General features: G+C 26.6%; 1 protein-coding gene and 3 long non-coding RNA genes across 6 annotated transcripts in view; 2 read left to right on the forward strand and 2 right to left on the reverse strand.

The window, feature by feature from the left end:
- Positions 1-23,883, reverse strand: part of LOC126306435 (uncharacterized) — a 212,163-nt gene that overhangs the window by 112,740 nt on the left and 75,540 nt on the right. The gene's annotated exons all lie outside the window — the stretch shown is intronic.
- The window catches only part of LOC126306420 (NADH-ubiquinone oxidoreductase chain 5-like), a 211,580-nt gene that overhangs the window by 98,172 nt on the left and 89,525 nt on the right, over positions 1-23,883 (forward strand). The window lies entirely within an intron of this gene.
- Positions 1-23,883, forward strand: part of LOC126306433 (uncharacterized) — a 153,718-nt gene that overhangs the window by 75,098 nt on the left and 54,737 nt on the right. The window lies entirely within an intron of this gene.
- Positions 1-23,883, reverse strand: part of LOC126306437 (uncharacterized) — a 92,705-nt gene that overhangs the window by 14,216 nt on the left and 54,606 nt on the right. The window contains exon 2 of one of the 2 annotated variants that reach the window (XR_007553538.1): positions 15,172-15,477. The exons of the other annotated variant lie outside the window; for it this stretch is intronic. This is a non-coding gene — a long non-coding RNA (uncharacterized LOC126306437). Of the gene's footprint in view, positions 1-15,171; positions 15,478-23,883 lie in introns of those variants that run through there. 2 annotated transcript variants of the gene reach the window in all.

Here is a 23,883-nt window from a genome sequence, read left to right on the forward strand (position 1 = left end):
TCTTTTTAATTTTTGATGTAGAAATTGCACTAATTCTACCAATTGTAATTATTTTTAAAACTTCAGACATCATAATCTGAACAGTATCAACAATATTTTTTATTCTAGTTCTATTAGGAGGACTATACCATGAATGAAACCAAGGAGCATTACAATGAGCAGAATAAAGGGTTGTAGTTAAATATAACATTTGGGTTGCATTCAAAAAGTATTGATATTATCAATCAACCTTAAATAGAATAAGAAGCGAAATATTGCAGTCAGTTTCGACCTGGAAGATTGGTATGTACTACCCTTATTCTTATTAATTGAAGCCAAAAAGAGGCGTATTACTGTTAATAATATAATTGAACTATAATAGTTCCAATTAAGGAAATGTAAAGCCAATATGAAAGCTGCTAACTTTTTATATTAGCGGTTAAACTCCGTTAACATTTCTAAAATTTATATAGTTTAAATAAAACATTACATTTTCACTGTAAAAATAATATATCTATATTTATAAATACTTAAAAGTAAAAATACTTCCTTAACATCTTCAGTGTCACGCTCTAATTATAAGCTATTTAAGTAAACGAAAAATAATATTACCAAAATAAATATTCAAAAAATAAAAGTTAAAAGATAAATCTTGAAATTAGAATCATATCAACCTTGAATATAACCAATTAAATAAATAAATAATCTATATAAACCTTGACCACCAAGTAATTCACCTCAACCATAATCAAATGACTTAGATGAATAATAACCTATTTTTAAAGGAATATATCTAATAAACTTAGTTGAAAGAAAAGGTATAAATCATATAGAACCAGCAAATCTAACAAAAGAAAGTATACTTAAAGAAAATAAATTATGAGAAAAATCAAAATTAGAAATAAGATAACCTAAATAAGCACCTAAAATAACAACTGTAATAGTTAAAAACTTTAAATAATAAGGTAAAGCAATCACATGAGGAATAGGAAAAATTAATCAAGATAAAAGACTACCACCAAAAACAGCAACAAACAATAGACCAATTATTCCAAATGAAATATAATAACCCTTATCATGAAAAGAAAATCTAGAATAAAAATTATTATCACCTGATATTGAATAATAAAACAAACGAAAAGAATAAGAAGCAGTTAAACCAGTAGAAAAAAAATAAAGAAAAAAAATTAAACAATTAATTCATCTTAAACAAACCATTGCAAGAATTAAATCCTTTGAATAAAATCCCGCTAAAAAAGGTATTCCACACAAAGATAAACTAGAAACATTAAAACAAACTGAAGTTAAAGGTATGAAATTAACAATTGATCCTATAAAACGAATATCCTGAGAATCCTTCAAATTATGAATTATTGAACCTGCACATATAAATAATAATGCCTTAAATAAAGCATGAGCCAATAAATGAAAAAATGCAAGCTTTGGATAACCTATAGCCAAAATTCTTATTATTAAACCAAGTTGTCTTAAAGTAGAAAGAGCAATAATCTTCTTTAAATCAAACTCAAAATTAGCGCCCAATCCAGCCATAAATATAGTTATACAACCAATTAAAAGTAAAAATCAACCACAATTATAAGTATCCAATATTGGTCTAAAACGAATTAATAAATAAACACCAGCAGTAACAAGAGTAGAAGAATGAACTAAAGCAGAAACAGGAGTAGGAGCTGCTATAGCAGCAGGAAGTCATGAAGAGAAAGGAATCTGAGCTCTCTTAGTTATAGCTGCTAAAACAATTAATATAGTAATGAGCTTTATTTAAAAGAATTAGAAATAAAATCATAATAATAAATATCATTTCAACCACCAAAATTTAACATTCATGCAATAGAAATTAAAATAGCAACATCACCAATACGATTAGAAAGTGCAGTTAATATACCAGCACTATAAGATTTTACATTTTGATAATAAATAACTAAACAATAAGAAACTAAACCTAAACCATCTCAACCTAATAAAATTCTAATTAAATTAGGACTAATAATTAAAACAATAATAATAAAACGATTTATATTCTTTTCACCAGATATATAATCCTCTCTATAATAAATAACCAAAGAAGAAATATATATAACAAAAGATATAAAAATAAGAGATATTCAATCCAAAATTAAAGTTATAACAACTATAGGACCATTTAAATTGAAAAGCTCTCACTCAACAAAAACTCTATAATCAATTATTAAATAATAAATACCTAAAATAAAAATTATAGTTCTCGAAATAAACAAAGAAAAAAAACTCAAAGAACAAATAGAAAATAAATTCACGGCCTAAGATGAAAAACTTCATATCATTGATTCCACAAAACAATATTTTTAATTAAAATACTTAAGCAAACTAAACAAAGAAATATTCACCCTTTAAACAGAGAATATTTAAAGGCAATCAATGTAAAAGTAAAAGATGATATTCACGAAAATAACCAAGAGAACAAGTATAAACACCAGAATAATAATTCCCATGCTGAGAATAAGAATATATATACAAAGTATAAACAGCTCTAAAAAAAGATAAAAAAATCAAAGCAAAGAATCTAAAAGAAGATCAAGATATAATTCTATTTAATAATCTAATTTCACCTACCAAATTTAAAGAAGGAGGAGCAGCCATATTTGATGATCTTAAAAGAAATCATCATAAAGCCACTCTTGGCATCAAATTAATTATACCCTTGTTAATTAATAATCTTCGTCTACCTAAACGTTCATAAATAATATTAGATAAACAAAATAAACCAGAAGAACATAAACCATGACCAACCATTAGAGAAAGAGAACCTACACAACCTCATCAATTCATAGTCATCAATCCACCAATAACCATTCTTATATGAGCAACAGAAGAATATGCAATTAAAGACTTTAAATCAACCTGACGAAAACAAATAAATCCTACAATAACACCCCCAGATAAACCTAAAGACAATCAAAAATAATTAAACTTTAAACCCAAATAAGAAATAACCTTTATAACACGAAAAATACCATAACCACCTAACTTTAATAAAACAACAGCAAGAATTATTCTACCTGAAATAGGGGCCTCTACATGAGCCTTAGGAAGTCATAAATGAACCAAAAACATAGGTATCTTAACTAAATAAGCCAAAATTATAAATACATAAAACATAAAATAATAAGAACCAAAATCAACCAATAAAGGAAAATATAAAGTATTAGAAAAATCATAAACCTTAAATAAAACTAATAATAAAGGTAATCTAGCAACCAAAGTATAAAAAATTAAATAAACACCAGCCTGCAAACGCTCAGGTTGATAACCCCAACCCAAAATTAAAAGTAAAGTAGAAACTAATCTAGCCTCAAAAAAAATATAAAAAGAAAGAAGACTTAATGTAGCAAATGAACAATAAAGCATAATTATTAAAATCAAAACCATAAAAACAAAAAAATTAGAATGATATGAACTTAAATAAACTGAACCTCTAGCAGTGATTATTAAAGAACAAATCCAAAAACTAAGTAAAATTAAACTAAAAGAAAAATAATCAATACCAAAATAATATCTAATTATATTCAAATCAGCATATGAATAAACACAAATTATAAAAACAAAACCCGACAGAAACATTAAAGAATGAACCAACCATCAACAATTATTTAATAAACAAAGAGGGATCAAAAAAATAGTTATAAATAAATACTTTAACATAAAGATAAACCAAAAGAATTAAAAAAATCATTACCATGAGAACGAATTATTGAAACTAAAATAGAAAGACCTAAAGCACCCTCACAAACAGAAAAAACTAAAAAAATAACAGGAAAAAAATAATCATAATCAAACTCAATAAGAAAAACAATAACTAACATAAATAAAGAAAGAACAATATATTCTAATCTCAAAAGAACCATTAATAAATGTTTACGTTTAGAAGAAAAAACATAAACACCAGCAAAATAAATCAATAAAGAAGTAAAAATAGAGAATATAAACATTAGTTTTAATAGTTTAAAAAAAACGCCGGTCTTGTAAACCGGAAATAAGTCCAGCCCCCACTTTTAAAACTTCAGAGGTGGAAAAGCTTCCATCATCGGTTCCCAAAACCGGTATTTTAAATAAACTAACCCCTGAAATGATCAAAATAATAATTATATCATTATCAAATGTAATAAATATTAATTTTATTAAATTAAGACTCCCAATATCAATAATGCTTTTTATTATCCTTCAAACCTTCCTAGTTGGATTAATAACAGGAACAATAATAGAAAGATATTGATTATCATATATTTTATTTTTACATTTCTTGGTGGTATACTAGTATTATTTATTTACATTACAAGAATTGCATCAAACGAAATATTTCAGCCTAAATCAATCACTATAATTATTACATTAATAATGTGAGTATTTATCATATTAATATTAATTATTCTAGATATATCTATATTTATAGACTTTTTCAAAAACACCGAAACTATAAATATTGATAATTCAATCAATTATCAAGAAATAACAATATCTTTAGAAAAATTATATAATAGACCAACATTCATTATTACAATAATAATAATTATTTATTTATTTTTAGCACTACTAGCAGTTGTTAAAATCACCAATATTAATCAGGGACCTATTCGTAAAATAAGATAATTACTAATGAATAAACCCTTACGATTAAGACATCTTTTAATTAAAATTATTAATAACTCTTTAATTGACTTACCTGCCCCAACAAATATTTCATTTTGATGAAATTTTGGATCCCTATTAGGGTTATGTTTGGTAATTCAAATCGTAACTGGACTATTTTTAGCTATACATTATACATCAAATATTGAAATAGCATTCAGTAGTGTAGTACACATCTGCCGAGACGTATATAATGGTTGAATTATTGGAACCTTACACGCAAATGGAGCATCTATATTTTTTATTTGTATTTACTTACATGTAGGACGGGGAATTTACTATGGATCTTATATATATATACATACCTGAATAATTGGTACAGTGATTTTATTTTTAGTTATAGCAACTGCATTTATAGGATATGTCTTACCCTGAGGCCAAATATCTTTTTCAGGTGCAACAGTAATTACTAATTTATTATCAGCAATCCCATACTTAGGAACAGATTTAGTCCAATGAGTATGAGGAGGATTCGCTGTTGATAATGCAACATTAAATCGATTCTTCACATTCCATTTTGTATTACCATTTATTATTGCTGCTATAGCAGCAATTCATTTATTTTTTCTTCACCAAACAGGATCTAATAATCCTCTTGGACTAAATGGAGATATTGAAAAAATTCCATTCCATCCATACTTTACCTTTAAGGATTCTATTACATTTGTAATAATAACATCATTATTAATTATACTATGTTTAATTAATCCTTACCTATTAGGAGATCCAGATAACTTTGTACCTGCCAACCCATTAGTAACACCAGTTCACATTCAACCAGAATGATATTTCCTATTTGCATATGCAATTCTACGATCTATCCCTAATAAGTTAGGAGGTGTTATTGCATTATTTTTATCAATTAGAATCTTAATAATTTTACCATTTTATAATAAAACACCATTCCGAGGCATTCAATTTTACCCTATTAATCAAATTTTATTCTGAATTATAGTAGTTGTTGTATGGTTACTAACGTGAATTGGTAAACGACCTGTTGAAGAACCTTATATTATAACAGGTCAAATCTTAACAATTATTTACTTCACATATTTCTTAATTAATGTCCATGTTGCAAACGCATGAGATAAATTAATTAAGGAATAAAGTTAATTAGCTTAGGAAAAGCATATGTTTTGAAAACATAAAATTAGAAGTTTAACTCTTCTATTAACTTTTCTCAAAAAATTTCACTAAACAAATGAGATAAATAAAATCTTTAAACCAACAAAGAAAATAAAAAAATTCAAAGATAAAGGTAAAAAACTTTTTCAAGCTAAGTACATTAATTTATCATAACGGAACCGTGGTAATGTTCCACGAACCCAAATAAAACCAAAAGATATAATAGCAAGCTTAATAAAAAATATAAAAGAATAAAAATCACCGCCCAAAAAAATTAAAGCCAATAACATTCTTATGAAGACAATTCTACTATAGTAAAACCACTCGCACCATACTCAATATTAAATCCTGAAACTAACTCAGATTCCCCTTCAGCAAAATCAAAAGGAGTACGATTAGTTTCAGCTAAGCAAGAAGCAAAACAAGCTAAAGCTAAAGGAAAAGAAATAATAATAAATCAACAATAAAGCTGATAGTTTATAAAATCAAACATATTAAAACTACCAATTAAAATAATTAAAGACAATAAAATTAAAGCTAAACTAACTTCATAAGAAATTGTTTGAGCAACAGAACGAAGAGAACCTAATAATGAATAATTTGAATTAGAAGATCAACCAGCAATTATAACAGTATAAACACCTAATCTAGTACAACATAAAAAAATAAAAATCCATAAGAAAAAGAACACATATAAGTTAAATAAGGAAAAATTTCTCAAACGGCTAAAGAAATCATTAAATTAAAAACAGGGGAAAAATAATAAAGTAGGTAATTAGATATAATAGGAATTGGCTGCTCCTTACAAATTAACTTAATAGCATCTCTAAATGGCTGAGGAATTCCAACAAAACCTACCTTATTTGGACCCTTTCGAATCTGAATATAACCTAAAACCTTATGCTCTAATAAAGTTAAAAAGGCAACACTAATTAAAACACAAATAACCAATAAAAGAAAATTCAAAATAAATATAAATAAATCATAAAGTATCAATACTATTTGTAGAAAAAATCTACATAAATGAATTCTAAATTCAACACATTAATCTGTCAAAATAGTAAATAAATTAATATTAATCAATATAACAAAAAATAGTTTAACCATATGGTCCTTTCGTACTAATATGGATTAACAATCTTAGGATAGAAACCGACCGGGCTCACGCCGGTCTGAACTCAGATCATGTAAGAATTTAAAGGTCGAACAGACCTAATCATTGGGCTCCTGCACCCAAAATTTTTCTTAATCCAACATCGAGGTCGCAATCTGCTTTGTCGATATGAGCTCTCAAAAACAATTACGCTGTTATCCCTAAGGTAACTTAATCTTATGATCATAAATTATGGATCAAAATAACAAACATAAATAAATGATATAATAATGAAGAGTTTATCTATTCGTCATGTCACCCCAACAAAACATCATCATTAAATATAGAAAGACAAACAAAAAACTATATAAAAGTAAAATGTCAAGCTCTATAGGGTCTTCTCGTCCTAAAGAAGAATTTAAGCCTTTTGACTCAAAAGTTAAATTCAAAAATTTATTAAGAGACAGTTGATTTCTCGTCAAGCCATTCATTCCAGCCACTAATTAAGAGACTAATGATTATGCTACCTTTGCACGGTCAAAATACCGCGGCTCTTTAAAAATACGCTCAGTGAGCAGGCCAGACCTCAAAATATAAACAAGAGGACATGTTTTTGATAAACAGGCGGAAATCAATTTTGCCTAGTTCCTTATAATAAGTTCACAAGGTAAAAATTTCATACAAATAAATATACTAATTCTATCATTATTACAAAAATTTTAAAATTAAATTAATAATCTTAATAAAAAACCTAAAATATTTATAAAATCAAAATAAAAAATAATGAACTAAAACGTAATCTTAAAGATAGCTGGTTTAAAGCTTACTATTATATTTCTATAAAATAAATTATAGGTTATTAACTTCAAAGCTTATCCCTTAAAGAATAAATAAGCTAATATTTTTACTTAAAAAATTAAATAAAAACAAATAACTTTAAAAAATTAAATTTTTTCTTAAGATATCTTGGGAAACGATTAACATGTCATTTCTATAAATAATTTAATAATAATTATGATACATTAACTATAAATTATTTATAAATCAACCCAAATCGAGACAAGTAAAATAAATACTAAAATTTTGATAAACCCTGATACAAAAGGTACAATAAATAAAATCTACTTAAAAAATTTAAAATAATATTTCATAAAACACTTACATTACCAATAAACTATAATTTAAAAAATCAATTCTATTAAATATACTAAGACAAAAATACAATAAAATTATTTATATTAAATAATTAAAGACATTAACAAAAAAAAAAGAAACGCCCCTATGTATGACCACAACAACTTCGCTATTATATATAATTAAAGATTAATATGGAACATGTATAGCAATAAATGTATTATATTCTTTCTTATTTAATCTTTCTTTTCACTAATAAATAAAGAAAGATTAAATAATATAATAAATATATGATTAGTATGGTTAATTCATCCAAATAATATAAATCTTAGCCATATAGGTAGGGCAATTGCAAATGTTAATTCTAAATGTCTTGTTCTAGTAAAAATATAAGGGAATAATCCTATGAAATTGTTAAATAATATTATAATAAAAATTGAGATGAAAATGAATGTTGTTCCATTAAATGATTTTGGTCCAAGAAGTGTTTTAAATTCATTATGTAAGGTTAAATTTAGTTTATTTCAGATAATGTTAATTCGTGATGGTGTAAGTCAAAATAGTGATGGGATTAATAATAGTCCTAGAAATGTTCTAGTTCAATTTAATGATAAATTAAAGATGTTAGTTGATGGGTCAAATGTTGAGAATAGATTTGTTATCATTTTCAATTTAAGTTTTTTATTTCAATTGTTCCTTTTTCTGCTCTTTTAATAAGTTTAGGTTTAAATGAGAAGAAGTTTATTTGATTAAACAAGATTAATGTAGCTGAAAATATAATGAATAGTGAGAATCATATAAGAGGGGATATTTGAGGGATTTGGATATAATTTCCCCATCAGAAGTAGTCGTTAATTTACTATTATTTGGTTTAAGAGACCATTACTTACTTTCAGTCATGTGATGAATTTCAAGGTGCACTAATTTTTTTTAGTTACTTTAGATTGACACTCTAATGTTATTTATTTTAACTAACTCCTTAAATTATCTTAGATAATCACTTAATAAATAAATTTACTGAAGTTCTTTCAATTACAATTGGTATAAATCTGTGGTTTGCTCCACAGATTTCTGAGCATTGTCCAAAGAATAATCCAGGTCGATTTATTGTGAATGTTCCTTGATTTAACCGACGTGGCGTTGCATCAATTTTAACCCCTAATGCAGGAACTGCTCATGAGTGTAGAACATCTGATGCTCTTGTTAATACTCGTACTTCTGTATTTATTGGTAGGATTGTTCGGTTATCTACATCTAGTAGTCGGAATCCATCATTTTCTAGGTCTTGTTCTGGTGTTATATAAGTGTCAAATTCTACGTCTATGAAGTCTGAATATTCATATCTTCAATATCATTGTCGTCCAATGGTTTTAATTGTAATTATTGCATCTACTGAATCATCAAGTAAATATAATAGTCGTAATGATGGAAGGGCAATAAAAATTAATGTAATTGCTGGTAAAGCTGTTCAGATTGTTTCAATTAAATGTCCATGAAGTATATTACGGTTAGTATAGGCAATAAATAATATATAACTTAGGGCATAACCTACAATTACTGTAATTAATAATAATACGACCATAGTATGATCATGAAAGAATGATAATTGCTCCATTAATGGTGAAGCTCCATCTTGAAGAGATAAATTTGATCATGTTGCCATTAATAAATATTTTCTAATAAAAGGTCAATCCTTTATTTGTAGAGCTTAAATCTACTGCACTAATCTGCCATATTAGAATCTAGAGATTAATGGTAATTCTGAGTAACTATGTTCTGCAGGAGGGTTATTTTGTAGTCATTCTGTTGATCTTCTTATGTTAGCTCTAAATATAATTGCTCGGTTTGTAATCATTCTTTCTCATATAATTACAATGAATATAATGATTCCTACAATAGAAATTGTAGACCCAATTCTTGATACTACGTTTCATGATGTATATGCGTCTGGGTAGTCAGAGTATCGTCGAGGTATTCCTGCTAATCCTAGGAAGTGTTGAGGAAAGAATGTTAAATTTACTCCAATGAATATTATTGTAAATTGGATTTTTAATCATGTATTATTTATAGTTAATCCTGTAAATAGTGGATATCATTGAATGACACCTCCTATAATTGCAAATACTGCTCCTATAGATAATACATAATGAAAGTGGGCTACTACATAATATGTATCATGTAATACAATATCAAGTGATGAATTTGCTAATACTAATCCTGTTAATCCACCAATTGTAAATAGGAAAATAAATCCTAGAGCTCATAATAATGGTGGATTGAACTTGAATTTAGTTCCATATAATGTAGCTAATCATCTAAATACCTTAATTCCTGTAGGTACAGCAATAATTATTGTTGCTGATGTAAAATATGCTCGTGTGTCAACATCCATTCCTACTGTAAATATATGATGTGCTCATACAATAAATCCTATTAGTCCAATTGATAGTATAGCATAAATTATACCTAATGTTCCAAATGATTCAATTTTTCCTCTTTCTTGACATACAATATGTGAAATAATTCCGAACCCCGGTAGAATTAAAATATAAACTTCTGGGTGTCCAAAGAATCAAAATAGATGTTGATATAGAATTGGGTCACCCCCTCCTGCAGGGTCAAAGAATGATGTATTTAAATTTCGATCTGTTAATAATATAGTAATAGCTCCTGCTAAAACTGGAAGTGAAAGAAGGAGAAGTAATGCTGTAATAGCTACAGATCATACAAATAAAGGTGTTTGATCTAAAGTTATACTTTCTGATCGTATATTAATTGCTGTTGTAATGAAATTCACTGCACCAAGAATAGATGATACACCTGCTAAGTGCAGTGAAAAAATAGCTAGATCTACAGATGCACCCCCGTGTGCAATAGCTCCTGCTAGAGGAGGGTAAACTGTTCATCCTGTACCAGCACCATTATCTACTATAGAAGATGTAAGAAGAAGGGTTAGTGAAGGTGGTAGTAATCAAAAACTTATATTATTTATTCGTGGAAATGCTATATCTGGTGCACCAATTATTAGTGGAACAAGTCAATTACCAAATCCACCAATTATAATAGGTATTACTATAAAGAAAATTATTACGAATGCGTGAGCTGTAATAATAACATTATAAATCAGGTCATCCCCAATTAGAGATCCGGGTTGGCCAAGTTCAGCACGAATAAGTATTCTTATTGATGTTCCTACTATTCCTGCTCATGCTCCAAATATGAAGTATAAAGTACCAATGTCCTTATGGTTTGTTGAGAATAATCATTTTTGCAGTAAGATGGCTGAATTTTAGGTGGTAGACTGTAAATCTACTTATGAGATGTTTTCTCTCTTATCATATTTAGGTCTTATATTCAATTATGATTCTAGACTGCAATTCTAGAGGTGTAAAATTTTACTAAGGCCTAAAAGATTATTCTTTTAATTATAACTTTGAAGGTTATTAGTTTGATTAACTTAAGTCCTTAGTATAATGAAATTAAGGTTGATGTTGAAATCAATCCTATTGTTGAAATTATTACTGTTATAGGAAGAATGATTCCTGATTTTTGGGACTTTATCTTTATAGATCACGAATTTTCTGTGTATGATATAATTAGAGCTGAGAATCTAATACGTATATAGTAGTAGAGTGTAATTGTAGTTAATACAACTATAATAGTTATAATAGTTGTTATATTGTTTTCTATTAATGATTGTATTACAATTCATTTTGGTAAGAATCCAAGGAATGGTGGTAGTCCACCTAAAGATAATAAAGATAAGAATATTACGAATTTAATTTCGGTTTTTATATTTCTGGCTGAATAAATTTGATTTATGAAAAATAAATTTATTTGCTTAAATAATAAAACTATAATTAATCTTAATAGTGAGTAAATAATGAAGTATAGTTCTCAGATGTATTCTCTGACTGTTAATGATCTAATTATTCAACCTAGATGTCTGATTGATGAATATGCTAAAAGTTGTCGTAAGGATGTTTGATTTAAACCTCCTATTGCCCCAATAATAATTCTTAAGATAATAATTGTTCAAATAAAAGTTCTTAATAGAATACAATAAGATAAGACCATTATTGGGGCGATTTTTTGTCATGTTATTAATGTTAAACAATTATTTCATCTTGATGCTCCTATAACTTCTGGAAATCAGAAATGGAAAGGTGCAGCTCCAATCTTTAATAATAGTCTAGATCTAATTATTATTGATGGGATAAATTCTGTTTCCCATCCCATGGGATATTTTATTTGAATCAGCAAAATTGAAAATAATATTATTGTCGATGCTATTGCTTGGACAATAAAATATTTAATTGATGATTCATTTATTATTATATTTTTATTTCTTGTTAGGAGCAGAATAAATGAAAGTAAGTTGATCTCAAGTCCTATTCAAACCCCAAATCAGGAATTTGATGAAATGGACAGGATCGTTCCTATCATTAATGTTGATAGGAAGAGAAGTTTTGTAGAGTTGTTGGTCATTAAAAAGGAGAGGATTGATACCTCTATAAATGGGGTATGAACCCATTAGCTTGTTTAGCTTACCTTTTTACATTAAGGTGTATGATGCACGTTAGTTTTTGATACTAAAGGAGGTAGTTTAATTCTATCTTATGTAATTTTAATGAAGGTAATTTTATTTACTTTATTTACCCTATCAAGGTAACCCTTTAATCAGGCACTTCATTTATTTAATATATAAATCGAAAGTTTTTTTTTTGAAATTCTTTTATGTATTATTTTGTTTAATTAGGATTATTTTATCCTGCTCAGTTTATTTTTTTTATATATATATATATATATATATATAATAAATAATTTATATTAATATATTACATTTAATTGAAATTAAAGTATTATAAGTTCATCTTACCATTATCAATTGATTATTTTAATGCAATTATTTACCTAGGATTATAGCTACTTATGTTTTTAGCTTAAAATAGGTTATTATAATATAATATATATAATAATATGTAATGTAATATTTAATATTATTATAATTGGATATAATAAATAAAATTATTAATTTAAATATAAAATATTATAATTAATATAAATAATTATAGTAATTATAATAATATAATTATGTAAATTATCTATAATTAGATTATTTAACTAATATATAGGAAAGTTAACTTAATATAAAAAAAAGAATTCATATTAATAACATATTATAGTAAATTACATAATTGTATAAAATATATTTATTATATAATTTAATCTTTCTTTATTTATTAGTGAAAAGAAAGATTAAATAAGAAAGAATATAATACATTTATTGCTATACATGTTCCATATTAATCTTTAATTATATATAATAGAGAAGTTGTTGTGGTCATACATAGGGGCGTTTCTTTTTTTTTGTTAATGTTTGTTGTTTTTTTCTTTTTTTTCTTTAAATATTTGAATCTTTTATTTTTTCCTGAATTAATAGATTTAAAATTTTCTTATTTTTTATTTTTAAAAGTTTTATTCTTGCTTGTTTATTCACTTTTTCTTTGTATTATATGTAAGTTTTGTTAGACTAAATGTTCTTTTTGCAGTAATTTGATTTAATTATCAAGTGATTTTGGATTTAGCAATTGATTTAGTATCGGCATAATTCGTGCCAGCAGCCGCGGTTATACGATTGATACTAGTGAATATTATTGGTTAAAACAGTTGTTTATATTATTAGGGTTGAAATATAAATTTGTAAGGTGAAATGTTAAAATTTATTTGTGGCCCTTTTTATGAATCTGTGATATTTAAATAATAAACTAGGATTAGATACCCTATTATTTTAAATGTTAATTATATTTACCAGGGTACTATTAGTTAAGGTCTTTAAACCCAAAGAATTTGGCGGTATCTCATTCCATTCAGAGGACCCTACCCCATGATTGATAATACACGATTTACTCTACTTAATTTATTTGTTTGTATATCTCCGTTATCAGAGAATCTTTTTAGAGTTATAATTCTCAAGATTTATAATTATAAAATATTTCAGGTCAAGGTGCAGCTTATAGTTAAGAGGAGGTGGGTTACAATAGATTTTTGTTTATAACGGATTTGATAGTGAAATACTGTTAATGAAGGTGGATTTGATAGTAATTTAATTTATTTAATTTAACTGATATTGGCTCTGAGATGTGTACACATCGCCCGTCGCTCTCATTATTGATTATTCTATTTTATTTTAAAGTAGCTTCAATTTAGATGAGATAAGTCGTAACATAGTAGATGTACTGGAAAGTGTATCTAGGAAGAGTTTCAAGATATAACTTATTAGTAAAGTGTTTCATTTACACTGAAAATTTTTCTGTGCAAATCAGGATATCTTGATTATTTATTTTATTATATTTATTTTTTGTTTATTTAATTATTTAATATAAATAATTTTATTGTATTTTTGTCTTAGTATATTTTATGGAATTGATTTTTTAAATTATAGTTTATTGGTAATGTAAGTGTTTTATGAAATATTATTTTAAATTTTTTTAAGTAGATTTTATTTATTGTACCTTTTGTATCAGGGTTTATCAAAATTTTAGTATTTATTTTACTTGTCTCGATTTGGGTTGATTTATAAATAATTTATAGTTAATGTATCATAATTATTATTAAATTATTTATAGAAATGAGATGTTAATCGTTTCCCAAGATATCTAGTTTCTTAAGAAAAAATTTTATTTTTTAAAGTTATTTGTTTTTATTTAATTTTTTAAGTAAAAATATTAACTTATTTATTCTTTAAGGGATAAGCTTTGAAGTTAATAACCTATAATTTATTTTATAGAAATATAATAGTAAGCTTTAAACCAGCTATCTTTAAGATTACGTTTTAGTTCATTATTTTTTATTTTGATTTTATAAATATTTTAGGTTTTTTATTAAGATTATTAATTTAATTTTTTAAATTTTTGTAATAATGATAGAATTAGTATATTTATTTGTATGAAATTTTTACCTTGTGAACTTATTATAAGGAACTAGGCAAAATTGATTTCCGCCTGTTTATCAAAAACATGTCCTCTTGTTTATATTTTGAGGTCTGGCCTGCTCACTGAGCGTATTTTTAAAGAGCCGCGGTATTTTGACCGTGCAAAGGTAGCATAATCATTAGTCTCTTAATTAGTGGCAGGAATGAATGGCTTGACGAGAAATCAACTTTCTCTTAATAAATTTTTGAATTTAACTTTTGAGTCAAAAGGCTTAAATTCTTCTTTAGGACGAGAAGACCCTATAGAGCTTGACATTTTACTTTTATATAGTTTTTTGTTTGTCTTTCTATATTTAATGATGATGTTTTGTTGGGGTGACATGAAGAATAGATAAACTCTTCATTATTATATCATTTATTTATGTTTGTTATTTTGATCCATAATTTATGATCATAAGATTAAGTTACCTTAGGGATAACAGCGTAATTGTTTTTGAGAGCTCATATCGACAAAGCAGATTGCGACCTCGATGTCGGATTAAGAAAAATTTTGGGTGCAGGAGCCCAATGATTAGGTCTGTTCGACCTTTAAATTCTTACATGATCTGAGTTCAGACCGGCGTGAGCCAGGTCGGTTTCTATCCTAAGATTGTTAATCCATATTAGTACGAAAGGACCATATGGTTAAAATATTTTTTGTTATATTGATTAATATTAATTTATTTACTATTTTGACAGATTAATGTGTTGAATTTAGAATTCATTTATGTAGATTTTTTCAACAAATAGTATTGATACTTTATGATTTATTTATATTTATTTTGAATTTTCCTTTATTGGTTATTTGTGTTTTAATTAGTGTTGCCTTTTTAACTTTATTAGAGCGTAAGGTTTTAGGTTATATTCAGATTCGAAAGGGTCCAAATAAGGTAGGTTTTGTTGGAATTCCTCAGCCATTTAGAGATGCTATTAAGTTAATTTGTAAGGAGCAGCCAATTCCTATTATATCTAATTACCTACTTTATTATTTTTCCCCTGTTTTTAATTTAATGATTTCTTTAGCCGATTGAGTAAGTTTTCCTTATTTAACTTATATGTGTTCTTTTTCTTATGGATTTTTATTTTTTTTATGTTGTACTAGATTAGGTGTTTATACTGTTATAATTGCTGGTTGATCTTCTAATTCAAATTATTCATTATTAGGTTCTCTTCGTTCTGTTGCTCAAACAATTTCTTATGAAGTTAGTTTAGCTTTAATTTTATTGTCTTTAATTATTTTAATTGGTAGTTTTAATATGTTTGATTTTATAAACTATCAGCTTTATTGTTGATTTATTATTATTTCTTTTCCTTTAGCTTTAGCTTGTTTTGCTTCTTGCTTAGCTGAAACTAATCGTACTCCTTTTGATTTTGCTGAAGGGGAATCTGAGTTAGTTTCAGGATTTAATATTGAGTATGGTGCGGGTGGTTTTACTATAGTAGAATTGCCTTCATAAGAATGTTATTGGCTTTAATTTTTTTGGGCGGTGATTTTTATTCTTTTATATTTTTTATTAAGCTTGCTATTATATCTTTTGGTTTTATTTGGGTTCGTGGAACATTACCACGGTTCCGTTATGATAAATTAATGTACTTAGCTTGAAAAAGTTTTTTACCTTTATCTTTGAATTTTTTTATTTTCTTTGTTGGTTTAAAGATTTTATTTATCTCATTTGTTTAGTGAAATTTTTTGAGAAAAGTTAATAGAAGAGTTAAACTTCTAATTTTATGTTTTCAAAACATATGCTTTTCCTAAGCTAATTAACTTTATTCCTTAATTAATTTATCTCATGCGTTTGCGACATGGACATTAATTAAGAAATATGTGAAGTAAATAATTGTTAAGATTTGACCTGTTATAATATGAGGTTCTTCAACAGGTCGTTTACCAATTCACGTTAGTAAGCATACAACAACTACTATAATTCAGAATAAAATTTGATTAATAGGGTAAAATTGAATGCCTCGGAATGGTGTTTTATTATAAAATGGTAAAATTATTAAGATTCTAATTGATAAAAATAATGCAATAACACCTCCTAACTTATTAGGGATAGATCGTAGAATTGCATATGCAAATAGGAAATATCATTCTGGTTGAATGTGAACTGGTGTTACTAATGGGTTGGCAGGTACAAAGTTATCTGGATCTCCTAATAGGTAAGGATTAATTAAACATAGTATAATTAATAATGATGTTATTATTACAAATGTAATAGAATCCTTAAAGGTAAAGTATGGATGGAATGGAATTTTTTCAATATCTCCATTTAGTCCAAGAGGATTATTAGATCCTGTTTGGTGAAGAAAAAATAAATGAATTGCTGCTATAGCAGCAATAATAAATGGTAATACAAAATGGAATGTGAAGAATCGATTTAATGTTGCATTATCAACAGCGAATCCTCCTCATACTCATTGGACTAAATCTGTTCCTAAGTATGGGATTGCTGATAATAAATTAGTAATTACTGTTGCACCTCAAAAAGATATTTGGCCTCAGGGTAAGACATATCCTATAAATGCAGTTGCTATAACTAAAAATAAAATCACTGTACCAATTATTCAGGTATGTATATATATATAAGATCCATAGTAAATTCCCCGTCCTACATGTAAGTAAATACAAATAAAAAATATAGATGCTCCATTTGCGTGTAAGGTTCGGATAATTCAACCATTATTTACGTCTCGGCAGATGTGTACTACACTACTGAATGCTATTTCAATATTTGATGTATAATGTATAGCTAAAAATAGTCCAGTTACGATTTGAATTACCAAACATAACCCTAATAGGGATCCAAAATTTCATCAAAATGAAAAATTTGTTGGGGCAGGTAAGTCAATTAAAGAGTTATTAATAATTTTAATTAAAGGATGTCTTAATCATAAGGGTTTATTCATTAGTAATTATCTTATTTTACGAATAGGTCCCTGATTAATATTGGTGATTTTAACAACTGCTAGTAGTGCTAAAAATAAATAAATAATTATTATTATTGTAATAATGAATGTTGGTCTATTATATAATTTTTCTAAAGATATTGTTATTTCTTGATAATTGATTGAATTATCAATATTTATAGTTTCGGTGTTTTTGAAAAAGTCTATAAATGTAGATATATCTAGAATAATTAATATTAATATGATAAATACTCACATTATTAATGTAATAATTATAGTGATTGATTTAGGCTGAAATATTTCGTTTGATGCAATTCTTGTAATGTAAATAAATAATACTAGTATACCACCAAGAAATTTTAAAAATAAAATATATGATAATCAATATCTTTCTATTATTGTTCCTGTTATTAATCCAACTAGGAAGGTTTGAAGGATAATAAAAAGCATTATTGATATTGGGTGTCTTAATTTAATAAAATTAATATTTATTACATTTGATAATGATATAATTATTATTTTGATCATTTCGGGGTTAGTTTATTTAAAATACCGGTTTTGGGCCCGATGATGGAAGCTTTTCCACCTCTGAAGTTTTAAAAGTGGGGGCTGGACTTATTTCCGGTTTACAAGACCGGCGTTTTTTTTAAACTATTAAAACTAATGTTTATATTCTCTATTTTTACTTCTTTATTGATTTATTTTGCTGGTGTTTATGTTTTTTCTTCTAAACGTAAACATTTATTAATGGTTCTTTTGAGATTAGAATATATTGTTCTTTCTTTATTTATGTTAGTTATGGTTTTTCTTATTGAGTTTGATTATGATTATTTTTTTCCTGTTATTTTTTTAGTTTTTTCTGTTTGTGAGGGTGCTTTAGGTCTTTCTATTTTAGTTTCAATAATTCGTTCTCATGGTAATGATTTTTTTAATTCTTTTGGTATATCTTTATGTTAAAGTATTTATTTATAACTATTTTTTTGATCCCTCTTTGTTTATTAAATAATTGTTGATGGTTGGTTCATTCTTTAATGTTTCTGTCGGGTTTTGTTTTTATAATTTGTGTTTATTCATATGCTGATTTGAATATAATTAGATATTATTTTGGTATTGATTATTTTTCTTTTAGTTTAATTTTACTTAGTTTTTGGATTTGTTCTTTAATAATCACTGCTAGAGGTTCAGTTTATTTAAGTTCATATCATTCTAATTTTTTTGTTTTTATGGTTTTCATTTTAATAATTATGCTTTATTGTTCATTTGCTAGATTAAGTCTTCTTTCTTTTGATATTTTTTTTGAGGCTAGATTAGTTCCTACTTTACTTTTAATTTTGGGTTGGGGTTATCAACCTGAGCGTTTGCAGGCTGGTGTTTATTTAATTTTTTATACTTTTGTTGCTAGATTACCTTTATTATTAGTTTTATTTAAGGTTTATGATTTTTCTAATACTTTATATTTTCCTTTATTGGTTGATTTTGGTTCTTATTATTTTATGTTTTATGTATTTATAATTTTGGCTTTTTTAGTTAAGATACCTATGTTTTTGGTTCATTTATGACTTCCTAAGGCTCATGTAGAGGCCCCTATTTCAGGTAGAATAATTCTTGCTGGTGTTTTATTAAAGTTAGGTGGTTATGGTATTTTTCGTGTTATAAAGGTTATTTCTTATTTGGGTTTAAAGTTTAATTATTTTTGATTGTCTTTAGGTTTATCTGGGGGTGTTATTGTAAGATTTATTTGTTTTCGTCAGGTTGATTTAAAGTCTTTAATTGCATATTCTTCTGTTGCTCATATAAGAATGGTTATTGGTGGATTGATGACTATGAATTGATGAGGTTGTGTAGGTTCTCTTTCTCTAATGGTTGGTCATGGTTTATGTTCTTCTGGTTTATTTTGTTTATCTAATATTATGTATTATCTATAGGAGCAGTATTTGCAATTATAGGAGGTGTCATTCAATGATATCCACTATTTACAGGATTAACTATAAATAATACATGATTAAAAATCCAATTTACAATTATATTCATTGGAGTAAATTTAACATTCTTTCCTCAACACTTCCTAGGATTAGCAGGAATACCTCGACGATACTCTGACTACCCAGACGCATATACATCATGAAACGTAGTATCAAGAATTGGGTCTACAATTTCTATTGTAGGAATCATTATATTCATTGTAATTATATGAGAAAGAATGATTACAAACCGAGCAATTATATTTAGAGCTAACATAAGAAGATCAACAGAATGACTACAAAATGACCCTCCTGCAGAACATAGTTACTCAGAATTACCATTAATCTCTAGATTCTAATATGGCAGATTAGTGCAGTAGATTTAAGCTCTACAAATAAAGGTTTGACCTTTTATTAGAAAATATTTATTAATGGCAACATGATCAAATTTATCTCTTCAAGATGGAGCTTCACCATTAATGGAGCAATTATCATTCTTTCATGATCATACTATGGTCGTATTATTATTAATTACAGTAATTGTAGGTTATGCCCTAAGTTATATATTATTTATTGCCTATACTAACCGTAATATACTTCATGGACATTTAATTGAAACAATCTGAACAGCTTTACCAGCAATTACATTAATTTTTATTGCCCTTCCATCATTACGACTATTATATTTACTTGATGATTCAGTAGATGCAATAATTACAATTAAAACCATTGGACGACAATGATATTGAAGATATGAATATTCAGACTTCATAGACGTAGAATTTGACACTTATATAACACCAGAACAAGACCTAGAAAATGATGGATTCCGACTACTAGATGTAGATAACCGAACAATCCTACCAATAAATACAGAAGTACGAGTATTAACAAGAGCATCAGATGTTCTACACTCATGAGCAGTTCCTGCATTAGGGGTTAAAATTGATGCAACGCCACGTCGGTTAAATCAAGGAACATTCACAATAAATCGACCTGGATTATTCTTTGGACAATGCTCAGAAATCTGTGGAGCAAACCACAGATTTATACCAATTGTAATTGAAAGAACTTCAGTAAATTTATTTATTAAGTGATTATCTAAGATAATTTAAGGAGTTAGTTAAAATAAATAACATGAGAGTGTCAATCTAAAGTAACTAAAAAAAATTAGTACACCTTGAAATTCATCAGATGACTGAAAGTAAGTAATGGTCTCTTAAACCAAATAATAGTAAATTAACGACTACTTCTGATGGGGAAATTATATCCAAATCCCTCAAATATCCCCTCTTATATGATTCTCACTATTCATTATATTTTCAGCTACATTAATCTTGTTTAATCAAATAAACTTCTTCTCATTTAAACCTAACCTTATTAAAAGAGCAGAAAAAGGAACAATTGAAATAAAAAACTTAAATTGAAAATGATAACAAATCTATTCTCAACATTTGACCCATCAACTAACATCTTTAATTTATCATTAAATTGAACTAGAACATTTCTAGGACTATTATTAATCCCATCACTATTTTGACTTACACCATCACGAATTAACATTATCTGAAATAAACTAAATTTAACCTTACATAATGAATTTAAAACACTTCTTGGACCAAAATCATTTAATGGAACAACATTCATTTTCATCTCAATTTTTATTATAATATTATTTAACAATTTCATAGGATTATTCCCTTATATTTTTACTAGAACAAGACATTTAGCATTAACATTTGCAATTGCCCTACCTATATGGCTAAGATTTATATTATTTGGATGAATTAACCATACTAATCATATATTTACACACCTTGTACCACAAGGTACACCGCCTGCATTAATATCATTTATAGTACTAATTGAAACAATTAGTAATGTTATTCGACCAGGTACATTAGCAGTACGGTTGGCAGCAAATATAATTGCAGGACACTTATTATTACCCTTATTAGGAAACACAGGACCATCTATAGCAATAAACTTAATCTCATTACTAATTATTGGACAAATACTTCTATTAATTCTAGAATCAGCAGTAGCAATAATTCAAGCCTATGTTTTCTCAATTCTAAGAACTCTATATTCTAGAGAAGTATATTAAACCTATGTTAACAACTCACTCAAACCACCCATTCCACTTAGTAGACTATAGACCTTGACCATTAACAGGAGCAATTGGAGCAATAGTCCTAGTATCAGGACTAGCAAAATGATTCCACCTATTTAATATTAACTTATTCATAATTGGATTTGGAATTACCCTACTAACTATAATTCAATGATGACGAGATGTAGTACGAGAAGGAACATATCAAGGATTACATACAGGATTTGTATCAATTGGATTACGATGAGGAATAATTTTATTTATTGCATCAGAGGTATTATTTTTCGTTTCTTTTTTGTGAGCATTCTTTAGAAGAAGAAATTAACAATTGATCCTATAAAACGAATATCCTGAGAATCCTTCAAATTATGAATTATTGAACCTGCACATATAAATAATAATGCCTTAAATAAAGCATGAGCCAATAAATGAAAAAATGCAAGCTTTGGATAACCTATAGCCAAAATTCTTATTATTAAACCAAGTTGTCTTAAAGTGGAAAAAGCAATAATCTTCTTTAAATCAAACTCAAAATTAGCGCCCAATCCAGCCATAAATATAGTTATACAACCAATTAAAAGTAAAAATCAACCACAATTATAAGTATCCAATATTGGTCTAAAACGAATTAATAAATAAACACCAGCAGTAACAAGAGTAGAAGAATGAACTAAAGCAGAAACAGGAGTAGGAGCTGCTATAGCAGCAGGAAGTCATGAAGAGAAAGGAATCTGAGCTCTCTTAGTTATAGCTGCTAAAACAATTAATATAGTAATGAGCTTTATTTCAAAAGAATTAGAAATAAAATCATAATAATAAATATAATTTCAACCACCAAAATTTAACATTCATGCAATAGAAATTAAAATAGCAACATCACCAATACGATTAGAAAGTGCAGTTAATATACCAGCACTGTAAGATTTTACATTTTGATAATAAATAACTAAACAATAAGAAACTAAACCTAAACCATCTCAACCTAATAAAATTCTAATTAAATTAGGACTAATAATTAAAAAACCTATAGAAAGAATAAATATTAAAACAATAGTAATAAAACGATTTATATTCTTTTCACCAGATATATAATCCTCTCTATAATAAATAACCAAAGAAGAAATATATATAACAAAAGATATAAAAATAAGAGATATTCAATCCAAAATTAAAGTTATAACAACTATAGAACCATTTAAATTGAAAAGCTCTCACTCAACAAAAACTCTATAATCAATTATTAAATAATAAATACCTAAAATAAAAATTATAGTTCTCGAAATAAACAGAGAAAAAAAACTCAAAGAACAAATAGAAAATAAATTCACGGCCTAAGATGAAAAACTTCATATCATTGATTCCACAAAACAATATTTTTAATTAAAATACTTAAGCAAACTAAACAAAGAAATATTCACCCTTTAAACAGAGAATATTTAAAGGCAATCAATGTAAAAGTAAAAGATGATATTCACGAAAATAACCAAGAGAACAAGTATAAACACCAGAATAATAATTCCCATGCTGAGAATAAGAATATATATACAAAGTATAAACAGCTCTAAAAAAAGATAAAAAAATCAAAGCAAAGAATCTAAAAGAAGATCAAGATATAATTCTATTTAATAATCTAATTTCACCTACCAAATTTAAAGAAGGAGGAGCAGCCATATTTGATGATATTAAAAGAAATCATCATAAAGCCATTCTTGGCATCAAATTAATTATACCCTTGTTAATTAATAATCTTCGTCTACCTAAACGTTCATAAATAATATTAGATAAACAAAATAAACCAGAAGAACATAAACCATGACCAACCATTAGAGAAAGAGAACCTACACAACCTCATCAATTCATAGTCATCAATCCTCCAATAACCATTCTTATATGAGCAACAGAAGAATATGCA

This window comes from Schistocerca gregaria, unplaced genomic scaffold (genome assembly GCF_023897955.1).
Source record: "Schistocerca gregaria isolate iqSchGreg1 unplaced genomic scaffold, iqSchGreg1.2 ptg000333l, whole genome shotgun sequence".
NCBI classification, from domain to species: domain Eukaryota; kingdom Metazoa; phylum Arthropoda; class Insecta; order Orthoptera; family Acrididae; genus Schistocerca; species Schistocerca gregaria.